Raw genomic sequence first — 15,021 nt, 5'->3', positions numbered from 1 at the left:
CAGAAGAACACATTGATTAGTGGTAGGCACTGGGAGACAAAGCGATTTGCCTGGAATCACAGGATGTAGAGCTGATGCCGAGATTCTAACGTAGCTCCCCAACTCTAAAGTTCGCAATTCTAGAACTTGTGGTGGGAGGTGTGTCTAAAAGTGTATGTCGGTGCTGGGCATCAATGAGAGAGACCTGTGCATTGTTCCAATTGGTGGTGAAAAAATATGAGTATGTTGCTGGAGATGTGGGCCGCCGTGCCACCAATGTACTTACGGGGGAGGGTAAACACCCATTATTCCGCAAATTTCTTTCCGCATACCATCACTCTGCATACTTTCATTACGAAAGTACCATGACTCCGCAATGCCATTATAACACATGGCATTACATTTTATATGCTTTTACCACGCATACATTTACAACGAAATTCATTGTAAATGCATGAATGGTAAAAGCATGTTTTTTTAAAAATGTTTGGATAAGGCAAGTATGGGTATAGGGGTATATGTTTTGGGGTACTGAGGTATATGTTTTGGGGTGTTTGGGTATTTTAATGGTTCAGATATAGTTTTGGGTTATGGGGTACAGGGGTATTTTTAGGGTTCAGGGCTAGGTTTGGGTTTTGGGGTATAGGGGTATTTTTAGGGTACAGGGGTAGGTTTGGGTTTTGGGGTACAGGGGTATTTTAAAGGTTCAGGGCTAGGTTTGGGTTTTGGGGTACAGGGGTATTTTTAGGGTTCAGGACTAGGTTTGGGTTTTGGGATACAGGGGTCTTTTAGGGTTCTGGGCTAGGTTTGGGTTTGGGGTACAGGGGTATTTTTAGGGTTCAGGGGTAGGTTTGGGTTTTGGGGTACAGGCGTATTTTAAGGGTTATGGGCTAGGTTTGGGTTTTGGGGTACAGGGGTATTTTAGGGTTCAGGGGTAGGTTTGGGTTTTGGGGTACAGGGGTATTTTTAGGGTTCAGGGGTATGTTTGGGTTTTGAGGTACAGGGGTATTTATAGGGTTCAGGGCTAGGTTTTGGTTTTGAGGTACAGGGGTATTCTTAGGGTTTAGGGATAGGTTTGGGTTTTGGGGTACAGGGTAGATTTATAGGGTTAAGATGGGTTAGTGTTTAAGGGTGTTGGGGTTTTTTATAGAGTAAGGGTGGGTTATGATTATGGGGTGCAAGGGTATTTAAAGTAGCGGTGGGCGGAATTGGCGCGAACTTGGTACAATAAATCCGCAATATTTCGTTCCGTCAGATTTCCAATTATTAAAACAGAAACCTCATATATTCAAGGTAAAATAACAAGTATTTTCTCATGCTAAAATGCATATAGTCATTTCGCAAAACTGAAATTAGCTTCCAGCAAGCAGTGAGAGAGGTGATGATTTTGAGATCAAGCCCCTGCAAACCATTATGGGACGAGATTAGCAGTGGGAAGTGAATATTATAGTATCCAAATAATTCTACAAAGAGCTGCAGTTCACCTCGTTCTCCCCAGTTGTCCCCAAGAGGCAAATGCAATACCATTTAAAATATTATACATCAAGCTGCAGTTCACCTCATGGTCCCTAGATGTCCCTGATGAGGCAAATGCAATAGCATTTAAAATATTACACATCAAGCTGCAGTTCACCTCATGTCCCTAGATGTCCCTGATGATGCAAATGCAATAGCATTTAAAATATTATTTATCAAGCTGCAGTTCACCTCGCCGTCCCTAGATGTCCCTGATGAGGCAAATGCAATAGCATTTAAAATATTATACATCAAGCTGCAGTTCACCTCGTCGTCCCAAGATGTCCCTGATGAGTAAAATTCAAAAACATTGAAACCCTTTCATGAATGCTAAAAATTATGCTAAGCTTATCCCATAATGCTTTGCAGGGCCTTTTAGTTGTATTTTTGCCCATAACTGTGCATGGGGTGGTTCTAAGAGAATGGGACCTCCTCTGAATTACTATTTAAAGGGAGCAGGAATGTATAGAACCTGGGAAGAAAAAACAACACTCGTGACGGAATGCCCCCAGTGATTGTCACGCCCCCAGCACACACCCACAGCACAATGCAGACACGCCCACAAGGGACTACTTTGCTGGCACGGTTCTTTTCCATTTTAAATGTATATGGTGGGCATCTGCATAGCCTATGTCCTTCTGCTGCAACTGCCCTTTCCAACGCTGTATTGGGTGTTGTGATTGGTGCTGTGGTTCCTGAGTTTACCTGGCCAAAAGGTGCATGTTCTCTCTTTATAATAGTAGTATAGATATATCCTCAGTATAAGCATCTTTCTTTCAGTCAGCACTCTGATAGATATATGTTCGCACTGCAAGATGACCGTTCTCTCCCTGCACAGTGTAACTGTGTCTTCAGCATAAGATACTTATCCCACTCTATGCATGACACGTGCCTCCGTTGTGAGATGTGCCAACACACACGGCCTCTTCATAGCGAGGACTGCTTGTCATCTGTGTATGACACGCTCTCTGTGCAACGCTTGTCCTATAAGATGTTTGTGTGTATGTGTACTCACTATAAAGTCCTGTCTGGTTGCCCCCCTCCCCCTCTTGTTATTATTACCTTCTTTTATGTTGGTTCTGCTATTCCTAATCTACTGTTTTAGAACGCAGCCATTCCCCAACCAACCACACGGTGGCGCTTTACCTTCAAACAACACTTACTCAGGACTTTAATTGTATTATTGTTGCTTTTTATTATATAGCGCAATGGAACACGTACTTCTTCAGGGTACTATAATTTGGGGGAGGCGGGAAAAGAGGGCGGATCATGACAAATGGCATCAAAAGAGCCAACGAATGTAATTTTTTTAAATCTGACATAAAAGAAATTGGCAATTTGGACAAATGTAATAGTACATTTTCTCTGGCTTACTTAAATAGTCAAAGGCAGGCTGAATTGCACAGGGTTTAGGCAGCTGCTACTGAGGTCTTTGTGTGCCCAGTAAGTTCCAGGATATAATAACAGTACGATAACAGGTGTTTAATGCACTTTCTGGATAGAGGGTTAATGTGACTGTCGCAAAGCAAAATGTGTAATATTCACATTTGTATTTTTATGTAGGTAGCTAAGGTCCATATTATCAAGCCTGGGCAATAAAATTATCGCCGCTTTTCGGCAGGAAACTGCCGCTAAAGTGGCGATAATGGCCCATAAATAAGCCCCTTTTAAAACATTAGGAGTCACAAAGATGGTGACATATATTTTTAAACTAAAAAAGGGTTAAGAAAAATAATCCAGACTCAATACCACAGTTGGCAAGTTTTATGCGTGACATTATCATTGTTTAAGTGCGCTTAGGAGTGACATTACATGCCTTTTGAGTAACGCTTAGAGTAAAAGTAAAAGTTGTAAATAAAAACACACTGAAAAATCCCAGTAATAAGATACACATAAGAAAGTACCCCCCTTGGCTCAACATCACACCAAACAAGACAGCAAGAAGGCCCCCTGGTTCAACGATGACCTTAAGAAATCCAAGAAGCTATGCCGTACTCTCGAGAAAACATCGAGAAAAAACCCAACCACCGACAACATGACCACCTTCAAGGCAGCCACCTGCAAACACCACCGGCTGATTCGATCCACCAAGAAATCAGCATTCAAGAATCGACTCGACAACAACGCCCATAACAGCAAGGAACTATTCAACATCGTCAAAGAATTCACCAACCCCACCGCAGCCTCAAACGACATCACTCCCTCCCAAGACCTCTGCGACTCGTTATCCTCCTTCTTCTACAACAAAATTACCGACATACATAACAGCTTCGAAAACAGTTCCAACAAACAATCCTCTCCACCCCCCTCAGAACCTAAACCGCCCTCTAACAACCTCAGCACCTGGAACCCAATCACCACTGACGACACTATCCGCCTAATGAATTCCATTCACTCCGGCTCGCCAACCGACCCCTGTCCCCACCACATCTTCAACAAAGCAGACTCCATCATAGCACCCCATCTCTGTGATGTCATCAACTGCTCCTTCAACTCTGCTACCTTCCCAGAAAGCTGGAAACATGCCGAAGTCAGCGCCCTCCTGAAGAAACCCACAGCAGACCCCTCTGAACTTAAAAACTACCGCCCCATATCCCTCCTCCCATTCCCGGCCAAAGTCATCGAGAAAGCCGTTAATAGCCAACTCACCGCCTTCCTCGAATCCAACAACTCCCTCGATCCCTCACAATCCGGCTTTTGAGCCAAACACAGCACCGAAACCGCCCTCATCGCAGCAACAGACGACATCCGAACACTACTGGACAACGGAGAAACAGTGGCCCTCATTCTACTCGACCTCTCCGCCGCCTTCGACACTGTCTGTCACAGCACCCTCATACAACGCCTCAGCAACATCGGCATAAAAGGAAAAGCCTTGGACTGGATCATTTCGTTCCTAGCTGGGAGAACTCAGAGAGTCCGACTTCCCCCATTCAAATCAGAGGCCACCGAAGTCATCTGTGGTGTACCACAAGGATCATCACTCAGTCTCACCCTCTTCAACGTTTACATGAGTCCACTCGCTTCCATCACGCGTCAACACAACCTTAACATCATCTCCTACGCTGATGACACCCAGCTGATCCTTTCCCTCACCAAAGACCCCAACACCGCCAAAACCAATCTTCACGAAGGCATGAAAGAAGTAGCTGTATGGATGAAAAACAGCCGCCTGAAACTTAACTCAAAGGATTCAGAAAAGGGGGTGGTGTTGAACAGAGTGTCTGAATTAAGCAGACCACTCTTACCCAGTCCAAAGATCAGGGCTTGATCCATCACCGTTTTTTAGCTCACTGCACCATCCCAGCTCAGAACCTGGCTACATGCAAATTAGTCTGACCCTGGCCCAATGCATCATGGGAACAGGGCAGACCAAACTACCAAGCCAATTCTTATACTGGGAAGGAAACAAGCTACCGGGTACCGGTTTCTGGCATTTCAGCCGTCTTCGGCCCAGCTTGCTTGAATCCTGAAGGTGCAATGAGCAAGGGACTCACATCTGAGTATACCCTTCCACGCATGTGGTGGACAAAAACGATTCAGAAAATGGGGTGGTGATGATTCAAGCAAGCGGGGCCGAAGACGGCTGAAATGCCAGAAACCGGTCCCCGGTAGCTTGTCTCCTTTCTGGTGAAGAATTGGCTTGGTAGTTTAGTCTGCCCTGTTCCCATGATGCACTGGGCCAGGGACAGACTGATTTGCATATAGCCAGGTTCTGAGCTGGGATGGTGCAGTGAGATAAATAATGGTGATGGCTCAAGCCCTGATCTTTGGACTGGGTAAGAGTGGTCTGCTTAATTCAGACACTCTGTTCATCACCACCCCCTTTTCTGAATCGTTTTTGCCCACTATAGGTGTGGCAGGGTATACTCAGACATGAGTCCCTTTCTCACTGCACCATCAGGATTCAAGCAAGCCGGGCCGAAGACGGCTGAAATGCCAGAAACCGGTCCCCAGTAGCTTGTCTCCTTTCTGGTGAAGAATTGGCTTGGTAGTTTAGTCTGCCCTGTTCCCATGATGCACTGGGCCAGGGACAGACTGATTTGCATATAGCCAGGTTCTGAGCTGGGATGGTGCAGTGAGATAAATAACGGTGATGGATCAAGCCCTGATCTTTGGACTGGGTAAGAGTGGTCTGCTTAATTCAGACACTCTGTTCATCACCACCCCCTCTTCTGAATCGTTTTTGGCCACTATAGGTGTGGCAGGGTATAATCAGACATGAGTCCCTTTCTCACTGCACCATCAGGATTCAAGCAAGCCGGGCCGAAGACGGCTGAAATGCCAGAAACCGGTCCCCGGTAGCTTGTCTCCTTTCTGGTGAAGAATTGGCTTGGTAGTTTAGTCTGCCCTGTTCCCATGATCACTGGGCCAGGGACAGACTGATTTGCATATAGCCAGGTTCTGAGCTGGGATGGTGCAGTGAGATAAATAACGGTGATGGGTCAAGCCCTGATCTTTGGACTGGGTAAGAGTGGTCTGCTTAATTCAGACACTCTGTTCATCACCACCCCCTTTTCTGAATCGTTTTTGGCCACTATAGGTGTGGCAGGGTATACTCAGACATGAGTCCCTTTCTCACTGCACCATCAGGATTCAAGCAAGCCGGGCCGAAGACGGCTGAAATGCCAGAAACCGGTCCCCGGTAGCATGTGTCCTTTCTGGTGAAGAATTGGCTTGGTAGTTTAGTCTGCCCTGTTCCCATGATGCACTGGGCCAGGGATAGACTGATTTGCATATAGCCAGGTTCTGAGCTGGGATGGTGCAGTGAGATAAATAACGGTGATGGATCAAGCCCTGATCTTTGGACTGGGTAAGAGTGGTCTGCTTAATTCAGACACTCTGTTCATCCCCACCCCCTTTTCTGAATCGTTTTTGGCCACTATAGGTGTGCAGGGTATACTCAGACATGAGTCCTTTTCTCACTGCACCATCAGGATTCAAGCAAGCCTGGCCAAAGACGGCTGAAATGCCAGAAACCGGTCCCCGGTAGCTTGTCTCCTTTCTGGTGAAGAATTGGCTTGGTAGTTTCGTCTGCCCTGTTCACATGATGCACTGGGCCAGGGACAGACTGATTTGCATATAGCCAGGTTCTGAGCTGGGATTGTGGAGTGAGATAAATAACAGTGATGGATCAAGCCCTGATCTTTGGACTGGGTAAGAGTGGTCTGCTTAATTCAGACACTCTGTTCATCACCACCCCCTTTTCTGAATCGTTTTTGGCCACTATAGGTGTGGCAGGGTATACTCAGACATGAGTCCCTTTCTCACTGCACCATCAGGATTCAAGCAAGCCGGGCCGAAGACGGCTGAAATGCCAGAAACCGGTCCCCGGTAGCTTGTCTCCTTTCTGGTGAAGAATTGGCTTGGTAGTTTCGTGTGCCCTGTTCCCATGATGCACTGGGCCAGGGACAGACTGATTTGCATATAGCCAGGTTCTGAGCTGGGATGGTGCAGTGAGATAAGTAACGGTGATGGATCAAGCCCTGATCTTTGGACTGGGTAAGAGTGGTCTGCTTAATTCAGACACTCTGTTCATCACCACCCCCTTTTCTGAATCGTTTTTGCCCACTATAGGTGTGGCAGGGTATATTCAGACATGAGTCCCTTTCTCACTGCACCATCAGGATTCAAGCAAGCCGGGCCGAAGACGGCTGAAATGCCAGAAACCGGTCCCCAGTAGCTTGTCTCCTTTCTGGTGAAGAATTGGCTTGGTAGTTTAGTCTGCCCTGTTCCCATGATGCACTGGGCCAGGGACAGACTGATTTGCATATAGCCAGGTTCTGAGCTGGGATGGTGCAGTGAGATAAATAACGGTGATGGATCAAGCCCTGATCTTTGGACTGGGTAAGAGTGGTCTGCTTAATTCAGACACTCTGTTCATCACCACCCCCTCTTCTGAATCGTTTTTGGCCACTATAGGTGTGGCAGGGTATAATCAGACATGAGTCCCTGCTGACTGACACGCTGCTCCTGAGGCGGATAGCCGGGAGAGCGCTCGTATTTTTTAATAACTGTTGACTGTGTATTTCTGTGATTTTAAACAACTTGCACTTTACCCCAAATCTTTGGCAAACAGAAGCGGACCCTCCGCTGTTGTAAAACCGGCGCGCAAACCGATCACCAGCGCCACGGCCGTCTGATAGGCCACGCCCCCTTCGGAGGCCACGCCCACCGCCCACAGAATATAAGCGACGCTGATCACTAGCGTCCCTTACTGCTGACACGCTGCTCCTGAGGCGGATAGCCGGGAGAGCGCTCGTATTTTTTAATAACTGTTGACTGTGTATTTCTGTGATTTTAAACAACTTGCACTTTACCCCAAATCTTTGGCAAACAGAAGCGGACCCTCCGCTGTTGTAAAACCGGCGCGCAAACCGATCACCAGCGCCACGGCCGTCTGATAGGCCACGCCCCCTTCGGAGGCCACGCCCACCGCCCACAGAATATAAGCGACGCTGATCACTAGCGTCCCTTACTGCTGACACGCTGCTCCTGAGGCGGATAGCCGGGAGAGCGCTCGTATTTTTTAATAACTGTTGACTGTGTATTTCTCTGATTTTAAACAACTTGCACTTTACCCCAAATCTTTGGCAAACAGAAGCGGACCCTCCGCTGTTGTAAAACCGGCGCGCAAACCGATCACCAGCGCCACGGCCGTCTGATAGGCCACGCCCCCTTCGGAGGCCACGCCCACCGCCCACAGAATATAAGCGACGCTGATCACTAGCGTCCCTTACTGCTGACACGCTGCTCCTGAGGCGGATAGCCGGGAGAGCGCTCGTATTTTTTAATAACTGTTGACTGTGTATTTCTGTGATTTTAAACAACTTGCACTTTACCCCAAATCTTTGGCAAACAGAAGCGGACCCTCCGCTGTTGTAAAACCGGCGCGCAAACCGATCACCAGCGCCACGGCCGTCTGATAGGCCACGCCCCCCGCCCATCTACTTACTACCCTATAAGTATGTGCCTTTATAGGAAGCGCAGCGGACGAGCGCAGCGGGCGCGCCGTTTGCGCGCCGAAGGCGCGCCTAAGGAAAGCCCGTCTGCGCCCGTCCGCGACCGACCGAGGCCCGAGGCCATACACCCTGCCCCTCGCATTCAGTACTCTCACTCGCAACTCACGGCTCAGCAAGGTAAGTGGACCCTACCGCCCGCTACCTTAGCTAGGATTACCGACCTCGGACTAATTGTACATGAGTCAATCCACTCTAACACCCTGTCTATGTCCCTAAAGACCACGCCCTCGAACCCGCTCCAGAGCGTCCTCCCCCCTCCTGCTATAACTGCCATGTATCTAAACACACGGTCAGCAGTAAAACACCAGCTTGACCTTTTTACTCTACTGGATTCCCACCAACCGGATTTATTATTTCTCACTGAGACCTGGTTCTCAGACAGCTCTCTTCCCTCCCTGCTGGCGATACTCCCCCCGAGCTATTATGCCATTCGAGCCGACCGCCCCTCGGGCAGGCCTGGCGGCGGGGTAGCCCTTATCGCACGTAAGGAGCTCACTTTTCACCCCTTAGCATCTCCCTCCATGGGCACCTCAGACTGTTTAGTGGCTCGGTCTCTCTCCTTTTCTCCCCCTTTGACTTGTGTCCTCGTGTACCGACCCCCGTCTTCCCCTCAAATGTTCCTTCCCTGTTTTCAAGAACTAATGGCGACATTGGCTGTCAACCATTCTTCCATCATTGTACTGGGAGATTTTAATTTCTGGCCCTCCGACCCCGCGGAATGCACCACGTCTAAGGAATTCTCTGACTCTCTCCAGTCGCTCAATTTTATTTCAGTCGTCAACACTCCCACACACAGGTTGGGTCATATCTTGGACCAAATCTGGCAACGCGACTGCCCGGTCGCGTCTCTCTCCATCTCACCATGTCCATGGTCGGATCACTCACTGATCACCCTATCTCTAGCCCCCCTCCCACCAGCCAAGCCTTCTCTTGCGAGAAATGTCTGGGCGCGTTCATGGAATCGTGTCGACATCGAAGCACTGTCGACCCTCCTCTCCTCTTCCAGCCCCGACTTGGCTGCGCTACCCTCCTCTGGCCAGGTAGTCGCCATCACTGATTGGCTACAAGCCGGGTGCGACACTGTCGCCCCTCTAAAACGCATCGCAACCAAACGCTCCAAAGATGCAAACCGCTGGTTCTCAGACGATCTAAAGAACCTAAAACTCGCTCTCCGCCAAGCCGAACGACAATGGAGACGAAACTACTGTCCCATCGCTAAAACCAGGTATACTGAACTTCTCACTCAGTATAAAAAAAGCATATTAGACACAAAGAAAGACTATTTCTCCTCAAAAATCCAACTAGCGGAGAGTCGACCGAGAGAAATCTTTTCCATCATCCAAGACCTCGCCTTTTCCGACAGAGCCTCACTTAAACCATCACCCTCTCAATCACTATGCGACTCCCTTAATCACTTTTTCCTAGATAAAATCAGCAAAATTAAAAGTAAAATTCTCCTCCCATCCTCGACCTTCAGGGACCTCCCACGTCCTCCAGCCACCGCTAAGCTGGACTCAATTCCCCTTCTATCGACCAACTCATTTCTTTCCATTCTTCCGTTGGTCAAGTCCGGCTCCCCGCTGGACCCCTGCCCTGCCTACATCTTAAAACAGATTTACACCTTCTGCCCCTCACCTCCTTTAACGCTCCTCAATAGTTCACTGGCTCAGGGCATCGTTACCCCAGCACTTAAATCAGCAGTGATCGTACCAATCCTCAAAAAACCTGGTGCGGATCCTTCCGACCCTGCTAACTTCCGCCCAATCTCCCTCCTGCCTTTCCTGGCAAAGGTATTGGAACGACACGTGGTCAAAACACTGAGCGACTTTGTGGAGAGTCATGGGGTCTTGGCCCCAAGACAGGCTGGCTTCCGCCCAGCCCACTCAACTGAGTCCGTCATAACATCAGTTCTGGATAACCTCCGACAAGGATTGGACACCAATCAACATCAGGCCCTGATCCTCCTAGATCTTTCCGCCGCATTCGACACCGTGGACCATTCCATCTTACTTTCACGGGTCGAAGCGGCGGGAATTCGAGGAACAGCCCTACTATGGTTGTCCTCCTTCTTGAGCGGTCGGACTCAGGCGGTTCGTCTGGGAGAGTTCTCTGCGGAATCTCTACCCATCCAGTGCGGTGTCCCTCAGGGTTCCTCACTATCCCCCCTCTTATTTAATCTCTACATCGCCCCCCTTATTTTTGCTTTACAGCAGCTGGAGGTCTCTGTGTACAACTATGCAGATGATCTCCAGCTCATTTTCCACCTATCCTCTGCCCCAGAGTCCATGTCTAAGGTTCAGTCCATCATGACCTTCATCCAGGACTGGATGAACTTCAACCACCTGAAACTCAACCCCGATAAAACGGAGTTGGTGTTGACGGGTGGTTGCTCCAGTCCCTGGTCCCCTTCCTTCTGGCCCCCATCACTAGGTCCCCCACCCACTCCTGTACCCTCTGTCAAAACCCTTGGTTTCAAAATCAATAACCAACTTTCCTTACACTCCCAAGTCTCTGCTGTGGTGTCATCAGCTTTTCTCTCGCTCAGGACTATCCGCAGAGTCTCTCGATTTTTCGCCCAAGACGCGCTCAAATTAATTCTATTGGCCATGGTGACATCACGCCTGGATTACGGCAATGTCCTTTACCATGGCATGCCTGACTACCTCATGAGGCGCCTCCAGCTGGTCCAAAACCAGGCCGCCCGGCTGGTTTTTAACCTCTCTAAATCGCACCATGTTACTCCTCTTCTTCTTTCCCTTCACTGGCTCCCTGTCCGGCAGCGCGTCTTATTCAAGCTCGGCTGCACTATCTTTAAAGCCAGGACCGGTTCCGCCCCTTCCTTCATTAATTCAGCTATACAAACTTATACTCCGCCAAGAGACCTCCGATCCTCCTCCCACCACCTTCTCGTGGTTCCCCGTTTCAAACGGAAGAAATGGGGTGGTTCCAGATTTGCTACCACGGGCCCAGCTTTCTGGAACTCTCTCCCACTGTCCCTCAGAACCTGCACTCAATACCCCATCTTCCGCCGAGACCTCAAGACCTTCCTCTTCACCCAAGCTTTCCCATCCTGAATTTTTTTCTCCACTTCCCTTCCGACCGACTGAGTAGCTGTTATCAGTTAGCGCCAAGAAACCGCCTGGTGTACGAGCGCTCTACAAATCCCTTCAAATTCAAATTCCCTTTCTCACTGCACCATCAGGATTCAAGCAAGCCGGGCCGAAGACGGCTGAAATGCCAGAAACCGGTCCCCGGTAGCTTGTCTCCTTTCTGGTGAAGAATTGGCTTGGTAGTTTAGTCTGCCCTGTTCCCATGATCACTGGGCCAGGGACAGACTGATTTGCATATAGCCAGGTTCTGAGCTGGGATGGTGCAGTGAGATAAATAACGGTGATGGGTCAAGCCCTGATCTTTGGACTGGGTAAGAGTGGTCTGCTTAATTCAGACACTCTGTTCATCACCACCCCCTTTTCTGAATCGTTTTTGGCCACTATAGGTGTGGCAGGGTATACTCAGACATGAGTCCCTTTCTCACTGCACCATCAGGATTCAAGCAAGCCGGGCCGAAGACGGCTGAAATGCCAGAAACCGGTCCCCGGTAGCTTGTGTCCTTTCTGGTGAAGAATTGGCTTGGTAGTTTAGTCTGCCCTGTTCCCATGATGCACTGGGCCAGGGATAGACTGATTTGCATATAGCCAGGTTCTGAGCTGGGATGGTGCAGTGAGATAAATAACGGTGATGGATCAAGCCCTGATCTTTGGACTGGGTAAGAGTGGTCTGCTTAATTCAGACACTCTGTTCATCCCCACCCCCTTTTCTGAATCGTTTTTGGCCACTATAGGTGTGCAGGGTATACTCAGACATGAGTCCTTTTCTCACTGCACCATCAGGATTCAAGCAAGCCTGGCCAAAGACGGCTGAAATGCCAGAAACCGGTCCCCGGTAGCTTGTCTCCTTTCTGGTGAAGAATTGGCTTGGTAGTTTCGTCTGCCCTGTTCCCATGATGCACTGGGCCAGGGACAGACTGATTTGCATATAGCCAGGTTCTGAGCTGGGATTGTGCAGTGAGATAAATAACAGTGATGGATCAAGCCCTGATCTTTGGACTGGGTAAGAGTGGTCTGCTTAATTCAGACACTCTGTTCATCACCACCCCCTTTTCTGAATCGTTTTTGGCCACTATAGGTGTGGCAGGGTATACTCAGACATGAGTCCCTTTCTCACTGCACCATCAGGATTCAAGCAAGCCGGGCCGAAGACGGCTGAAATGCCAGAAACCGGTCCCCGGTAGCTTGTCTCCTTTCTGGTGAAGAATTGGCTTGGTAGTTTTGTGTGCCCTGTTCCCATGATGCACTGGGCCAGGGACAGACTGATTTGCATATAGCCAGGTTCTGAGCTGGGATGGTGCAGTGAGATAAGTAACGGTGATGGATCAAGCCCTGATCTTTGGACTGGGTAAGAGTGGTCTGCCTAATTCAGACACTCTGTTCATCACCACCCCCTTTTCTGAATCATTTTTGGCCACTATAGGTGTGGCAGGGTATACTCAGACATGAGTCCCTTTCTCACTGCACCATCAGGTTTCAAGCATGCCGGGCCGAAGACGGCTGAAATGCCAGAAACCGGTCCCCGGTAGCTTGTCTCCTTTCTGGTGAAGAATTGGCTTGGTAGTTTAGTCTGTCCTGTTCCCATGATGCACTGGGCCAGGGACAGACTGATTTGCATATAGCCAGGTTCTGAGCTGGGATGGTGCAGTGAGATAAATAACGGTGATGGATCAAGCCCTGATCTTTGGACTGGGTAAGAGTGGTCTGCTTAATTCAGACACTCTGTTCATCACCACCCCCTTTTCTGAATCGTAAAACTTAACTCAGACAAAACAGAAGTGCTCATCCTAGGATCATCCCCCTCTACCTGGGACGACTCATGGTGGCCTTCGGATCTGGGCCCAGCACCCATACCCACAGACCACGCACGTAACCTTGGCTTCATCCTAGACTCCTCACTCTCGATGACCAAACAAGTCAACGCCGTCTCATCCTCCTGCTTCAATGTACTTCGTATGCTCAAAAAAATCTTCCACTGGATCCCCGCCGAGACAAGAAAGACTGTCACCCACGCACTGGTTACGAGTCGACTAGACTACGGAAACACCCTCTACGCCGGAATTACAGCCAAATTACAGAAAAAACTCCAACTCATCCAAAACGCATCAGCGAGACTCATTTTGGACATCCCTCGCCAAGATCACATTACCGGCCACCTGAAAGACCTCCACTGGCTCCCCGTCAACACGAGAATAACATTCCGTCTCCTCACCCACGCACACAAGGCCCTCTACAAACTAGGGCCCAAATGCCTCAACACTCGACTATCCTTCTACACACCCACCCGCCAACTAAGATCCTCCAATCAAGGCCTCGCCGCAGTTCCGCGTATCCAAAGATCCACCATGGGAGGTAGATCCATCTCCTACTTGGCGGCCAAGACCTGGAACTCACTCCCCACTCACCTCCGCCTTACACAGAACCACATCTCCTTCAGAAAAGAACTTAAAACCTGGCTATTCGATAAATAATGAACCCCCTCCCCAAGCGCCTTGAGACCCTCTGGGTGAGTAGTGTGTTATATAAATTCTTGAACTTGAACAGCTGGGATGTGCTTGAGGGCCGCATCCATGCTGGGCCATCCTCTTGGAGAAGGAGGGATGGGAGATTATCGGGACAATTAATAAACACCACATTTTCAAAACAGGAAAATGAGAGATTTTGAAAAAAAAACTGGGGAATTATTTTCCCCATTGGTTTATGTTGAAACGAGGCAATTTTAGGTGGAAAACACCTAATATAAAGCCATTATTGGCTTAAAGAATCTGGAGTCTTCCACCTGAATTGGCTCTATATGAAAAAAGCCCAGAACCAGAAAGCGAAGTGGCCTGGTTAGTAAAAATGAAAGAAAAAATGGAAATCACAGCTTTAATTTGTCTGCTGCTGTTTTGCAGAGGAATGTCTGCGGGATACCAGTGATGCGCGAGCTGTACTTTGAGTACCGCTGCTCCAGAAGCATGTGCCTTCTGGCACTGAGGGAGTGCTGCTCACCGCATGCAAAACAACAGTTGATGGACAGAATGCAGAACAACGTCATACATTCACCCCAGTACAGAGATCTGGGCATAAATCCATCGTTTTTTTGCACTCCACACCAACCCAGTTCAGATATGGCCATATGCAAATCAGCCTTGACCCTGTGCCTCATGGGAACAGCCAAGCCCGAACTGCCAAGCCATGTCTTTCCTGGACCAGAATCAAGCATCCTAGGACCGGTTTCTGGCTATCAGCCGTCTTCAGCCAGATTAAACCCAGATCTGTTGACTGGGTGTGAGTGTTTGATTGGTTCAGATGCTCCGTCCATCACCACCCCCTTTTGTACCACTTTGTTCACCATAAGTTGGCAGGGTATGCTCAGACATGAGTCCCTTGCTCACTTTGCCACTGGATTCAAGCAA

The sequence above is a fragment of the Lissotriton vulgaris genome, chromosome 1_1, assembly GCF_964263255.1.
Source record: "Lissotriton vulgaris chromosome 1_1, aLisVul1.2, whole genome shotgun sequence".
Classification (NCBI taxonomy): Eukaryota; Metazoa; Chordata; class Amphibia; order Caudata; family Salamandridae; genus Lissotriton; species Lissotriton vulgaris.
This window is presented reverse-complemented; position numbering follows the sequence as displayed.